Raw genomic sequence first — 16,459 nt, 5'->3', positions numbered from 1 at the left:
TTTAGGATCCTATTTCTGCTATTTGGGGTGCTCTCTTCTACAGAGCCCATCTTTTGGTACAGTTTGTCACTGTTATCTGGATATGTACTTTGTTCAGGGTATGACGGGGCCCTGTCCCGTCTTATGATTATGATATGTTCTGTAGAGGTCTGTGGATACATCTGTGTGGGTTCTGTACATATGTTTGGGATATTCTGTTCTGTGATGGCCTTATCGGCCTATGTGTGCCAAGTCTGCTTTGCTGCTAAATTCTGTAGCGACCACTAATATTATTATTATATTATTATTCTGTTAATATGCTAATTTGGGGTATCGGGTACGTATAGGTGCCCAGCTCGGGCACTGGTCGCGGCCCACGGGGTTGGGTCGTGACAAAAGTGGTATCAGAGCGGTTCGTCCTCGGAATGTCCACAGACCGTGTCTAGTAGAGTCTTGTTTATCGGTGTGTTGTGCACCACTCCTATAAACAGGAGGCTACAGGGCATTTAGGATACTACCCTTCTTTCTGTCTTAGATAGTGCGATAGAGCTGTGTTATCAGGATGACCCCTTCCTAACGAGTGGCTATATTTGCAGATATGCCTCCAAAAAAAGCGACAGCGGCCCAAAAGGCCAAGTCAGTTGCCGTAGGAGAGACTAGCCGGGTCTAGAGGACTACCAGGGCCAAGGTATATATTGCTCCGGAGACTTTGCCCCAGACAGAGGGTTCTTCTACACCGCCACTCGTGGAGGAGATTGGGGCAGCCGTAGCTGCAGATCGAGGGACGGCTCCACTGCCAGCTCCTGCAGTTCCAGTACCTGAGCCTCCAGCTCCATGGCCAGGCACTGAGGATCAGTCTATGAGGGAGGCAGTCCAGTTGCTGACTAGACTTGTGGCAGGGCAGGTTCAGGGGCATGGACTGGGAGGTGACCGGGCAGTCAGGCGTGATAGTTCGAGAGCCCGTGAGTTTTTGACTTGTAACCCTCCAGAGTTCTTCGGGAGAAAGCCCGAGGAGGATCCTGAGGAGTTTATTAGGAAGATGCGACGCACTCTAGATTTGATTAATGCTTCCGAGACAGAGTCAGTCGCGTTAGCTTCGTACCGGTTATATGATGTGGCGGCAAACTGGTACGAGTCATGGGGGCTATCCAGGGGGGACGGCGCTCCTCCAGCAGTTTGGGGCGATTTTTCTCAGGCATTTCTTGGACACTTTCTGCCCCCAGAGTTGCGACGAGCCAGATCTAATAGATTCTTATTATTGAGGCAGAAGGGCCGCAGTATTCGGGACTATAGTTTGGAGTTTGATTCCTTGGCCCGATATGCACCTACTGTGGTGGCTACTATGGCGGACCGGATGCATAGATATATTATGGGGCTGGATCGGTATTTTGTTGATAGCTGCTTAGTATTGGCTGCTCAGCCCGGTATGGACATTGCCCGTATCCAGGCCCATGCCCAGGGCATGGAGGATCGGGGCAGAGGAGGACACCAGCCTGACAGGGGCCAGGATCGGAGACAGCCCAAGAGGGCCAGGTCATCTGGAGACTTTCGGGGCAGACAGCCCCAACAGCCGCAGCAGCCTAGCAGATTTTCATCTCAGCCGGCGCAGAGCGCGCCTCCCCAGCCTGCAGGTTGCAGATTCGATAGCCCAGGGTATTCAGGAGCAGGCCAGAGCTCCAGGGCTTCAGGTTCGCGGACAGATAGGGGTTCTGGTCAGATGAGGCCACCCAGGGTTCAGTGTTCTTTTTGCGGCAGATACCATACGGGAGAGTGCTACAGAGCCACCGGTGCATGCTTTTCTTGTGGCCGTCAGGGCCATTCTGTGAGAGATTGCCCGTATAAGGGTAGTTCGGGTGGTGCAGCGCAGCCTACCGGATCAGCCGCTGGGTCTTCATCTTCGTCAGTGGCTATGCGCCCTACGGGGCAGGGTATTTTGGCACCAGCAGGTCGCGGCAGAGGCCGTGGTGGAGCTTCTGGTATTAGGGATCCTTCGAACCGTATTTATGCTTTGGCCAGCCGCCAGGATCAGGAGGCATCTCCTAATGTCGTTACAGGTACTTTATTGGTCTTCTCTCGGTCTGTGTATGCATTAATTGATCCAGGTTCAACTTTATCATATATTTCACCTCTTGTTGCCGGTAAAATTGGTATTATGTCTGAACCTATAGAGCCATTTGAGGTAGCCACACCGATAGGGGACTTTATTGTAGCGAAACAGGTTTATAAAGACTGTTCTGTGATTGTATGTGGCCGTGATACTAAGGCAGATCTGGTAGAGTTAGATATGACTGAATTTGATGTTATTATGGGTATGGACTGGCTAGCTTCCTGTTATGCTAATGTTGACTGCCAGAATAAGGTGGTTCGCTTCCAGTTTCCCGGGGAGCCAGTTTTAGATTGGGCTGGAAATACAGCATCGCCGAAAGGTAAGTTTATTTCATACCTTAAGGCAAAGAAAATGATTAGAAAGGGTTATATCTATCATCTGGTACGGGTGCAAGACTTGGACGCAGAGACGCCGACACTTCAGTCGGTCCCCGTGGTTAATGAGTTTCCAGATGTTTTCCCCGACGAGCTTCCAGGTCTTCCTCCAGAGCGGGAGATAGATTTCTCTATTGATTTACTCCCAGACACTCAGCCTATCTCTATTCCTCCGTATAGAATGGCGCCTGCAGAATTAAAGGAGTTGAAGGAGCAGCTGAAAGATTTGTTGGATAAGGGCTTCATCAGACCCAGTACTTCGCCTTGGGGAGCCCCGGTATTATTTGTGCGTAAGAAGGACGGGTCGCTGCGTATGTGTATTGATTATCGGTAGCTGAATAAGGTAACTATAAAGAATAAATACCCCCTCCCCAGGATTGATGATTTGTTTGATCAGCTGCAGGGCGCTAAGTGTTTTTGGAAGATAGATCTTCGATCCGGTTACCACCAGGTGCGAGTACGAGAGGCCGATATCCCTAAGACAGTTTTCCGGACCCGATATGGGCATTACGAGTTCAGGGTTATGTCTTTTGGGCTTACTAATGCCCCCGCAGTATTCATGGATTTGATGAACCGGGTATTCAGGCCATTCTTGGATATGTTTGTAATTGTATTCATTGATGATATCCTGGTTTATTCTTGGTCTGAGGCGGAGCACGCAGATCATCTGAGATTGGTATTAGGGGTACTCCGGCATCAGAAATTATATGCGAAATTTTCTAAGTGTGAATTCTGGCTGTCTTCAGTGGCTTTCTTGGGGCATGTTATTGCAGCTGATGGTGTCCGGGTGGACACACAGAAGATTGAGGCCGTGAAGAATTGGCCCAGACCTACGACGCCCACAGAGGTACGCAGTTTCCTGGGGTTAGCAGGCTATTACAGGAGATTTGTGGAGAAGTTTGCTTCGATTTCAGCGCCTTTGACAAGGCTGACTCAGAAGGGAGCTAAGTTCCTGTGGTCTGACACTTGTGAACGGAGCTTCCAGTTGCTGAAGGAGAAGCTGACTACAGCCCCAGTTCTGACTCTTCCAGAGGGACCGGACGGGTATGTTATTTATTGTGACGCTTCTGGCATGGGGTTGGGCTGTGTATTGATGCAGCATGGCAGAGTTATAGCGTATGCTTCCCGGCAGCTCAAGAAGCATGAGAAGAATTATCCTACCCACGATCTGGAGCTCGCAGCGGTAATTCATGCTCTGAAGATATGGAGACACTATTTATATGGCGTTCATGTGGATATCTATACTGATCATAAGAGTCTCCAGTATATTTTCAGGCAGAGAGAGCTTAATTTGCGACAGCGGAGGTGGCTGGAGCTTCTGAAAGATTATGACGTGGATATTCTGTATCATCCGGGTAAGGCTAATGTTGTTGCCGATGCGCTCAGTCGGAAGTCTATGGGCAGTTTGGCCGATTTACAGCCAGACAGGAGAGAGATAGCCCGTGATATTCAGCAGTTGGCTAGTCTCGGGGTTCGTCTGGCCGATTCTGGAGATACACGGATTTCTGTTCGAGGGGTTTCTGAGTCATCCCTCAGGGACGATATTAAGCGGCGTCAATACGAAGATCCTGTCTTAGCTCAGTACAGGGACACAACCTATGATAAGGAGAGGACTCCGTTCGAGTTTTCACCGGACGGTACTTTGTTATACAGAGGCAGGTTGTGTGTACCTGATATTGCAGGCCTTCGGCAGCAGGTTATGAGCGAGGCACATTATGCTCGCTATTCGGTCCATCCTGGGTCTACGAAGATGTACCATGATCTCCGATGCTTATACTGGTGGGACGGCATGAAGCGGGATATTGCAGAGTTCGTCGCCCAGTGCCCTAATTGTCAGCAGGTCAAGATTGAGCATCAGAAGCCGGGTGGACTGTTGCAGGAGATGGAAATCCCGACTTGGAAGTGGGAGGTTATTAATATGGACTTTATTACAGGTTTGCCTCGCACTCCACGGAAGTATGATTCCATCTGGGTCGTTGTTGATAGGCTGACGAAATCAGCCCATTTTCTTCCCGTCAGGACTACTTATTCCGCCGAGGATTATGCCAGGCTCTATATTAGAGAGATTGTGAAGCTTTACGGAGTTCCTATATCTATTATTTCTGACAGAGGCGCCCAGTTTACGGCGCGTTTCTGGAGGTCGTTTCAGGAGGGTCTAGGGACTCAGGTGAGTCTGAGCACAGCCTTTCATCCTCAGAGCGACGGACAGGCCGAGCGCACTATACAGACGCTGGGGGATATGTTGCGGGCCTGCGTTATTGATTTCAGAGGCAGCTGGGATGATCACTTGCCATTGATTGAGTTTGCATATAATAACAGTTACCATTCCAGCATCCAGATGGCTCCGTACGAGGCTCTATATGGCAGGAAATGCAGATCGCCGATTGGCTGGTTTGATATTGGCGAGTCAGAGTTGATTGGCCCAGATATGGTCCAGCAGGCCGTGGACAAGGTAAAACTTATTCGGGAGCGACTGTTGGCAGCCCAGAGTCGACAGAAGTCATACGCGGATAAACGGCGTCGACCGTTGGAGTTTCAGGTAGGCGATTGGGTATTCCTGAAGGTATCGCCTATGAAAGGCGTGATGCGGTTCGGCAGAAAGGGTAAGCTCAGTCCGCGTTATATTGGGCCTTATCAGATTGTTCGAAAAACTGGAAATGTCGCCTATGAGCTAGATTTGCCATCTGATTTGGATGCGGTACATCCGGTATTTCATGTCTCTATGCTTCGTAAATGCGTCGGTGACCCTTCTAGAATATTTCCTGCTGATGATATTCAGGTGACGGAGCAACTATCGTACGAGGAGCAGCCCGTATCTATTTTGGACCGTCAGGTAAGGAGGCTTCGGAATAAAGATGTAGCCTCTGTTAAGGTACTGTGGCGGAACGATAATAGGGAGGAAATGACATGGGAGGCCGAAGAGTAAATGAAGAAGAAATATCCTCATTTGTTCTCTATACCCACAGGTAACCTTAAATCCCTGCTTTAATTTATTCCAATATCAATCATGTGTCATATGTGATGTCTGTAAACATGAACTCCCCCAAAGTATTTTCAAACCCTATGAGATTAATTTAACATTCGAGGACGAATGTTCTAAAGGGGGGGAGGATGTTTTATCCCGTATTTTTGAACCTCGGAGCATCTGCTGGGGTGGGGCCCACATACCGAGATTTTTTTTGGAACCTCTGAAAAGTCATATGAATCACATATGTAAAGTTAAACACAACTCATGAAGTACCTTTGGACCAAATCAAAGTGGAAACCCTCCAAACGAATATTTTTAAGAAAACGTTTTCGGGTGACCTGACTTTGGGGGGCAAAAACTGTATTGTATGTTTGGAATTTCGAAAATACCTTGAAATAGAAGTTGTAGATAATTGAATTAGCTTTCAATCCATAGGTCGTGGGTTCCCAGGTGACGTCGGTACAAGGAGTTATGAACGTTTTAAGGTCGAAAGGTCAGTGGGCTAGGCCCAACTCGGAACCAACCGAGTTGGCCCAAAAAAATAAAATAAAAATTTAGGCCCAATGTTTAAGGGGTGGCCGGCCAAGTGAGGCCCAACCCATGGCTTTAATGAATATTTCCATGTGCTAATTAATTATAAAGGGATCACTATCCCTTAGAAGGTTCAAGAGACTTAGAAGAGAAGAGCAAAACAAGAGCAAAAAAAAGAAGGCATTTCGGGTTTGGTGTGGAAAATTCACCACCAAAAATCTTGTGTTAAAAATTTGTATTTTGTGGTTTCCTTACTAAGTTGAGTCCCCTCTTCAACTTGGTGTAGTTGGTTTGGAGAAAGGAGGCCTTGGTTCACCAAAGTGATCACAAATTCAAGTAAAGAAGACTAGAGGAAAAGGTAAGAATTTATCCTTTATTCTTGTGTTATGGAGTTTTGTTTGGGTTGTAGTATATAGAAATGTGTTGATTGTATGGAGAAATGGAAGTTTGCAAAGTGGGTGTGTGGTATATATGTGTAGCCATGTGTATTTGTATATTGTATAGCCAAAAATGTATAGAATTCATGTTGTATTCTAGTTGTGAATGTGATGGAATTTATGTTGAGAATGAAAGTGGAATAAATTTGATTGAATGGAGAAAAATAGCATATGGCCGTGTGGTATATTTGACTTGGGAATGAAATGGATTAAGTTTGTTTAGAGTATTGGAGTGTTGTTGTAATGCTTGATATGTAAATGAAGTTAGAATGATATAAGTTTGTATTGAATTGGAATGTAGAAACTTATGTCGTTTTAGTATGGTTTTTCCGACATTAAGGAAATGAAGTTGTTTGGTTGTTAGTTGTGATGACCATTGATGAATTTGGAAGTTGGAAACTTGTTATGAAGTTGTATGCCAAAGATTTGATGTTTTGTATAAGTTATGATTTTGGCGGAAGATTGTATATCATGTATATCGAGTGTATATATTAAGGAAAACGATATGAAATGTTTCTAGAACTATATGGTGATGATCATGATGGTTGTTGAATATGAAACTATTGATCTTAGTTGAAAGTTGGGTTGAATTGAAGATTATGTCAACTTGTGAGAAAAATGACTAGTTGAAGGATATTTGTGTTTTTAATGTTCATTGTTGATATTGTTGTTGTCGTTTGGGTTGTTGTTGATGATTTATAGTCGAGTTGAATTCTCGGGGTGTCATATGTATAGGGGAAGTGCTGCCGAAATTTCGGTAGCCAAATATGCTTAAAGTTGAAATAATGGCATTAATAATTCACAATTGGTAAACTTGACCAATTGCAGTTTTTCGACGAAACGGGAAGTGAGTTTGGAAAGGCTTAAGGAGCGCGAAAGGTATGTAAAGCAACCCCAATTCTTCCCTTGGCATGCCCCTAGTGTGTTAGGGTCGGATCCGGGCCTCGAAGGACCTCTTGGCCCTCGGAACCCGCAAGACAAAATTTCAGTTTTTCCTTCAGTAGAATTGAACCATTTTGATACGCTTTTTTCTGAAATTATGCAATTTTGCTCTAAATTATTCAGAAAGTCATAGAATGTTTGTATAACCTTTTTAGGTGATACTATATGCTTAGAGGGCACAATTTGAGCCCGCCGCCTTGTTTGTCCCAAGGCGGGCCCGCTATTTACGGTTTTGCCCCTAATGTGTTAAAGCTTCCTTTTTAAGCGATTTTTGAAAGAAATGTTTTAATTACCCTACTAATCGCTTAACGAATAATATTTTAAATATTCTGTTAAATATTATAAATTATTTTGACACTCGGAATGACTTCGGGAAAGTTATACTTCTGTAATTTATTATGATATCCGAAATACATTTATTATGATTCCGTCCGACCCCATTGGATTTGTTTGTCTTTGATACGCTTCATCGAGTCTTTGAAAACATTTATTATATTTTTAAATTGCATTAGTCTCTCACTACTCCATTCGTGGATGTCCCAATGTTTCCCACACTGAGCCCGGGCCAGGATATGTTGTCAAGCGTAATTCTCTGCATTGTTCGCCGCGTCCCGATGTGAGGGGGAAGGTATACGCGTACATGGGTCTGTGGAGTATGATGTGCCATGTCCGCCTATTCTGATATGATCTGTATGGCCATTTTGATATGACATTATATGATACGGGGCCACGCCCCTTTTTCTGATTCCTCTGTATAGTGGCACCAGCGTCGGGAGGGTGGCCACATTCTGTCTGCCGAGTCCCGTGTCAGGGACCGGATATGATATGATATATGTTTCTGTACGCATTCTGTCTGTTTTGGAAATATGCATTTGACACTCTGGATTCTGTACTCATTTTCTGTAACCATTATGATTTGACTTCTGTGATTCCGCTTTACATATTCAGTACATATTTCGTACTGACCCACTTTCTTCGGGGGCTGCGTTTTCATGCCGCGCAGGTACTGACGACAGGTTCGCTGATCCACACGTTTAGGATCCTATTTCTGCTATTTGGGGTGCTCTCTTCTACAGAGCCCATCTTTTGGTACAGTCTGTCACTGTTATCTGGATATGTACTTTGTTCAGGGTATGACGGGGCCCTGTCCCGTCTTATGATTATGATATGTTCTGTAGAGGTCTGTGGATACATCTGTGTGGGTTCTGTACATATGTTTGGGATATTCTGTTCTGTGATGGCCTTATCGGCCTATGTGTGCCAAGTCTGCTTTGCTGCTAAATTTTGTAGCGACCACTAATATTATTATTATATTATTATTCTGTTAATATGCTAATTTGGGGTATCGGGTACGTATAGGTGCCCAGCTCGGGCACTGGTCGCGGCCCACGGGGTTGGGTCGTGACAGGACAATTATGAAAGGGACCCTCCCGACGTATTATGACACCCCAAAAGGTCAGTTGAACATTCGAGGACGAATCTTCTAAAGGGGGGGAGGATGTTATAGCCCGTATTTTGTACGTTCGGATATTTCGAGATAGTCGTGATAAGTTAAGGGCAAGACCATTTTCAAAAATTATTTTAATGTACAAGTTGTTATGAATATTATTTATGAATATTATTAGTGTGAAAATATTGAGAAAGGCTAAGGGCAAAAAGGGAAATTCGCAAAGTGGCTTATGGTAATATTGTGAAAGGCTAGGGGCAAAACGGGAATTTCACAAAATTTTCAAGAAAATTCTTGAAGGAGGCCACTTTGGCCGTGTGTATATATATATATAGAGAAAAAAAAGTGATGACAAAAATAAAATAGTTAGTCATCTTATTTTAATAGTTAAGCAACTTCAAGAAAGAGACATGTGTTCAAATGGTATTGGAAGGAGCTATGTATATATATATATATATATATGGGAGAGAGAGCTTACCAAGCAAGACTTACTCTTCATAAAAAATTCAAGAAACTTGAAAGAGAGAAACACAAGGTATTCGGCCAAGGGTTGGCCGAATTTGGCCATGGAAAATTTGGTCATGAAAAATTATTTCTTCTAGTATTCCAAGCAATTGGGAGGCCCTAATTAACATGAAGGAGTTGTTGGAACAATTAAATCATTCATTTGTGCAATATATGCCCCTAGCCGAGTGAAGAGATAAGGGGAAAAAGGTATGTGTTCAACCTTCTCTTGCATGTTTTATGGATGATTTGTGAGTATTGTAGAAGGTAGAAATGGATGAAATTCATGGAATAGGGATATAGGGGTCATGGCCGAATGTAGAGCATGTTGTGTAGATGTGATGAATTGATTTTTTATTTTGTAGTTTGATTGTTGTGTTGTGAATTCCATGATGTAAAATAAGGATATAATGGCTTGAAATGAAGTTGTGATCATTGTGGGATTATTGAAGGAGCTAATGTGACACTAGCATGAAATCTTATACTTGTAGGAATAATGTTGTCAACGTGTAGTTATGGGTATAATGCATGAATTTGGAAGGGAGAAATGTGTTGATTTTATTGAGTTTGGAAGATTGTAAGTTGGTTGTTATGATTGAATTGGATATAAGAAAAGTGTTGTCGAATTATGTAAAAGAAATTACTAACGTTAGAATGTATTTTGAATTGATTGACGAAGTTGTTAAAATGTAGATTGTTGGTGTAGATCATGAATTGGAAGAAAGCAATGTGGTTATTGTCCTTACTAAGTTTGGAAGACTTCGGATTATTGTTAATAATGTAGCCGAGTGGAATTCTCGGATTATTGTTGATAAATTGGCCGAGTTGCATTCTCGGATTTGTTGTTGAGGATTTGGCCGAGTTAGATTCTCGGGGATGGTGTATTTACAGGGGAGATGCTGCCGAAATTTCGGCAGATTATAAGTGAAATTATTTGAGAAGATAAGGCAAGTGAATGACAATGAATCTAATGATTATGTGAATTCTTTTGTATGTAGACTAGCAAGCTTGGATAAATAAGCGTAGCTAATAGGGCGTGGAGCAGGTATGTAAGGCTTACCCTTTCTTTCCTTTGGCATGATCCCTATGAACCAATATATGATGTATATGCTTGATTTCAAAGAGATTCCTATTCTTAGAGCCGCTAGGATGGCCACTATTTTTTATTTCCATAAGCTGCTCCATATGGTCTGACACGAATCTATGATTCCAATGTTCTATTGGATATGTTCCGAACGTGTTACGATTCTTATTTTCCTGTTGATATGAGCATACTAGTATGGTTGAGGTTATTGCATGATTGAATGACGAGCCAAGTATAAGAGTTCATGTCCTTAAAACGGTTCTGTAAGTATTAATGTTTCTAACTTTTGCATACAGCTTTGGATCGGGCCGAACGTTCCTCCGCAGCAATATATATATATATATATTTATGGATCGGGCTGCACGTTCCGCAGCAATACACTGTATGATGTTCTATGAGTATACATGCATGAATCTGTTATGTGCATATATGATATATGATTCCAAAAAGCTATATTTGATTTGATCCATACGATATTCGAAAGGTACTTGATATGACTGTTGCTTCGATTTTTCAAAAATGGCTTTTGAAATGTTCGTAGAAGGTTCTGTACTTCAAACGCTCATAACTTTCTCATACTAAGTCGGATTGACCCGAAACTTGTTTCTGAGCCTTCAGATGTCGGTAAGTGTACGTATCTATTGAGTCTTGATTTATGTGCATGTGGTTTCGCACTACCCTGTTCGTGCAAGTCTTAATATGTCTATTCACCGAGTCCCGGGCCGGGTTTGTTATCGTGCGCACTCCTCTGCATTGTTCACCGAGTCCCTCTCACTTGCGGGCCGGGACACGTTATATGTATATGTACATGATGATATGGGGATGGTGGCCAGGATGGCATATGATGATTTATTCACCGAGACCCGCAAAAGAGGGCCGGGACACGTTATATGTATCCACCGAGTCCCTCAATAGAGGGTCGGGACACGTTATATGTATACATGATATATGATGTTGACATGCATGATTCTATCCACCGAGTCCCTCACTTGAGGGTCGGGACACGTTACGCATATATGATGTATGGTGTGGACATGTATGATTTCATCCACTGAGTCCCTCACTGGAGGGCCGGGACACGTTATCTGCATACGTGACATATGATATGGATATGCATGACTTTCATTTAAAAAGCCAAGTACTTTGATGTTTTAAAAGGTCATACATGATTTTGGTCATTCTCTATTTCAGTCATGATTCTGTTTCCTATATTTCATGCCTTACATGCTCAGAACATTTTCCGTACTGACCCCCTTTCTTCGGGGGCTGCGTTTCATGCCACGCAAGTACACCCAGATGAGTGGAAGATATTACAAAAGATGTTCCGGTGAAGTTGGCAAGCTCCACTTGTTCCTGGAGTACTGCCGAGTCATAGTATATGTGCTATGATGTGTGATTAATGTTAGATACTTTGCAGACAGAGTTGTGGGTATAGAATATTAGTTCTGTAAGCGGCTCCATCAGCCGATGTGTCAGTTTGTGTTATGATATGAATTCCATATAATCACAGATTTTGTTGGATTTGATAAACAAAGAAAAAGAGAAGATTTCTGAAAGCCTTATTATGTATTTCATGCTTATTTGATTTAAAAGTCCAAAGAAGTTATGTGTGTATTAAGAGTCAGAGGGTTCGCTCGGCCCTAAGTAAGGGTCGGGTGCCCATCACACACTAGGGAGATTAAGGTGTGACACTGGCATCCAGATGGCGCCGTATGAGGCCCTGTATGGCAGGAAGTGCAGGTGTAATAGCCTGCATATTGTACGTTTGGAAATTTCAAAGTCGACGTGGGAAATAAAGGGCAAGATTATTTCTTAAGAAATCATTTTCATGTACGGGTTGTTATGAGTATTATTTATGACTATTACTAGTATGAAAATGGTGTAGAAAGTTAAGGGCAAAATGGTAATATTGAGAAAAGTCGTGGGGCAAAATGGTAATGTCACGAAAATGTCATGAAAGTTCTTGAAAGGGGGCCATTTGGCCGTGTGTCACATGTGTGTGGCATAAGTCCACATTTTAACTTAATGGGGGGGCTAAAGTTGCAAAAAAGAAAAATTTAGTCTTCTTAATTTCAAGAAAACTCTAGAGAATTGAGGAAATTTTGAGAAAGAAAATAAGGGCATGTGACACCATGTGCCCCTTGTATATATAAATATAACCAAGTCTTGAAAATAAAGACCAAAACCACCACATTATAACTCTAGAAATATTAAGAGAAAGAGAAGAAGTGAGAGAAGCAACCATTCGGCCATAGGGGCTGGCCGAATTGGTCCTTGGGGATGCAATGGAGAAAATTTCTTTCTCCTTGTCTCTCTACTAATTATAAGGTCCTCTTCGACGTGGAGTAGTTGTTAGAGCAAGAAAAACATCTGTTTGCGTAATTGGGGAGCTAGCCGTGGGAGAAGTTGCTTGGAAGAGGTAAGACTCAATCTTGATTTTTATATGATGTGTGTGGCTTGTGGATGATTGTGGAATGTGGAAGTGAATGAAGTCCTTGAAAATATGGTTGTGTGCGTGTTGGCCGAATGCATGGGTGTGTGTAGAAAGATGAAATGATATTTTTTTACTTAGTAGTTTGATTATTGTTGGGTGCAAAGTAGAGAAATGGATGAAGTATATGGAAGTATGTGTGTTTGATGTGTGGCCGTGAAATATATATATATATATATATATATATATATATATATATATATATATATATATATATATATATATAGTGTATGGCCGTGTATATTGTGTATTATGTTGAAATCATGGGTGAATTTTATTTAATGTTATGGTTATTTTATGGAAAAGGGTGAGTGAAATTTCATGTAGCATGTGCTTGTTGTTGTAATGTGTAGAGATGGATGAAATTGTATGAAAAATGTGTAAGAAGTCATTGTGGTCGAAAATGGTGTTGTTTGGTAGGTTAAGGTAAATTGATGTAGCTTGATATTCTAGCTGTCGCCGTTATGAATTATGTGATATTGAATGAAGGGTGTCGTCGAAATTAATGTTTACGAATGATAAGTAAATGTATGGTTGGGATTGACGTTGAAGGTTTCAGATGAAATAGTATTGTTGTTGATTTGGCCGGGTTAAATTCCCGGATTGATGTTGTTGATTTGGGGCCGAGCCATATTCTCGAGGTTGGTATATTTACAGGGGTGGTGCTGCCGAAATTCCGGCAGAATATAAGTGAATGTGTTTGAAAGGTTAAGGCAAATATGTGATAATGAATCTAGCGAATGGATGAGTTCTTTGAATGAAGACTAACAAGTTGCACAAATGAGCATAGCCAGTTGGTCGCGGCACAAGTATGTAAGGCTTACCCTTTTTTTTATTTTGGCATGTCTTAGAGCCATGTAGGGTATGACACTGATGTGTACCTTGGGTTATTCCATTCTGTGATTCTGAGTCTGTTTGTGATCTGTATGTCCTACCTAAGGTAGGTAACTAATAATCTGGATAGGTGAATCCTGACTTAAGCAATCTGACAGCCATATCCTGATATAAGTATGTTGGTCTGAACATTTTGACATAACTATCCTGATGAGAGTATTTGGTATAAGTGTTCTAATAGGAGAGATTATGCGACAAGTAATTTGAAACATGTATTCTGATTGAGTAAAAGCGATTGAAGTACTTTGATAGAAATGTTCTGATAAAAGTAATTTGACATAAGTATTCTGTAATAAGTAATCTGTTATGGACATTTTGAGAATACGTTTGATTAATCTATTGAGTCTGAGTTATGTGCATTTGGTTTCTCACTATTCTTCTCGTGCATATGTTATGACTCCCTTCACCGAGTCCCGGGCCGGTATGTATCGTGCGGATGGTTCGTCGAGTCCTTTGTTGAGGGCCGGGTTCCATATATGAATTCCGAAGTATGATGTGTCCGGTTCCGGGGTACTGTGTTACATGTCCGTCCCCGGTTACCGAGAATATATTACGAAGTATGATGTGTCCGGGCTCGGGGTGCTGTGTTATCTGTCCGCCCCCGGGTACCGTGGTTATGTTATGATGTGTGACGGAGATCGGAGAAAATCTTCCGGAATATGATGTGTTGTGGCGCCAATGGCAGGAGTGGTAACCACGTTCCTATGTTATCGTGCACATTCCTTGGCATCGTTCACCGATTCCTCGGTGTGTTATTTGTCCCCGAGGTTACCGTATGCATGATGTGATGTGTCCGGTTTCCCGGCGTGGTATATGTCCCCGGGGTTACCGCGTATATGATTTGATATCCGATTCTGATATGCATGACTTGTGTTTGGAGAGTAGGCATTCCGACATTCCGTATGTTCTGTATTCCGTCTGCTATAGGACATCATCTGAGCACTTTGTACATTCTGTGATCCGTCTGACATGCGACATAAGTAAGTATGATTTGTGTCTGGAAGAAAAGGATAATAAGTGTCTGATATTCTGGATAAGGTATTTGTACGTTGTTTTATTTGTTTCAGTCATAGTTCCGTTTTCTGTACTCATGCCTTACATACTTAGTACATACTCCGTACTGACCCCCTGTTCTTCGGGGGCTGCGTTTCATGCCGCGCAGGTACCCACAGAGGAATAGATGAGGTTAGCTGAAGATGATCCAATGGATTGGCGGCTCCATTTCCTCCAGGAGTGCTGCCGAGTCAGAGTATGTATGCTGTGATGTCTGGTCAGTATTAGAGACTTTGCAGACAGCGTTGTGGGTAATGGTTGTCAGTTTGTAAGCGGCTCCACCAGTCGATACGTCATTTTGTGTCATGTAGTAAATTTCATATGATTACAGATTTTTGTTTAATCGTGAACGGTAAGAGAAAAAAAATTACTGTTTAATATGTATTTTACTCGTATTTGATTTTCTGGATCCTAAGGAATTAGGTGTGTAATCAGAGTATGCGGGTTCGCTCGGCTCCGTATGTGAGGTCGGGTGCCCATCACACCCTAATAAGGTTAGGGTGTGACAGCAGGTCACCGATCGGTTGGTTCGATGTTAGCGAAACTAAGCTAATCGGCCCAGATATAATTCAGCAGGCAGTTGGTAAAGTGAAACTCATTCCGGAACGGTTACTGGCAGTCTAGAGTTGACAGAAATCATATGCCAATAATCGACGTCGACACTTAGAGTTCCAGGTTGGCGATTGGGTATTTCTGAAAGTGCCACCCATGAAGGGTGTAATGAGGTTCGGCAGGAAGGGAAAGCTCAGTCCAAGGTATATTGGACCTTATCAAATTGTCCGTAGGGTTGGAAAGGTCTCCTATGAATTAGAGTTACCACCTGATTTAGAAGCAGTGCATCCAGTCTTCCACGTGTCCATGCTTCGTAAATACATTGGGGACCCTTCCAGAGCGTTTCCCATAGATGATATTCAGGTGACAGAGGAGCTATCCTACGAGGAACAACTTATAGCCATACTGGATCGTCAGGTGAGAAGATTACGTACCAAAGACGTGGCTTCTGTTAAGGTATTGTGGCGAAACAATAACAGAGAGGAGATGACCTGGGAAGCCGAGGATGAGATGAAGAAGAGGTATCCCTACTTATTTCCTATGCCTACAGGTAATCTAAATTTCTAAAGCGAGTATGTTGATTGATGAATGAACTGTATGTGATAGCTATAAGAGAGATCCCCCCGAAGTGTTATAAGACTCCGTAAGACTAGTCAAACATTCGAGGACGAATGTTCTAAAGGGGGGGAGGATGTTATATCCCGTATTTTGTACATTCGGATGTTTCAAGATAATCGCGATAAGTTAAGGGCAAGGCTATTATTTTCCTTCCGATTTTATTTTAATACACAAGTTGGTTATTAGTGGTATGTAAATAATGAGAAAGGCTAGTGGTAAAAAGGGAAAAATTCAAAAACAATATGGTTATGAAAGCCACCATGGCCGTGTGGCTTAAGTGGGTCCCACCCATGGCTTGGCCAATTAACTCAAGCCATGAGTGGGGGCATGTGTCCACTTTATATTTGTAGGAGCCATGTATATATATATAGATAAGTGATGACCAAAGCAAGGCATATTCATCATCTTCACAATTCAATAAACTTCAAGAAGAATATAGAGGCATTCGGCCATGGCTAGCAAAATTGATGCCATAAAA

The sequence above is a fragment of the Lycium barbarum genome, chromosome 1 (assembly GCF_019175385.1).
Source record: "Lycium barbarum isolate Lr01 chromosome 1, ASM1917538v2, whole genome shotgun sequence".
In the NCBI taxonomy this organism is placed as follows: Eukaryota; Viridiplantae; Streptophyta; class Magnoliopsida; order Solanales; family Solanaceae; genus Lycium; species Lycium barbarum.
The sequence above is the reverse complement of the archived record's forward strand: the minus strand, read 5'-3'. Positions refer to the sequence as shown.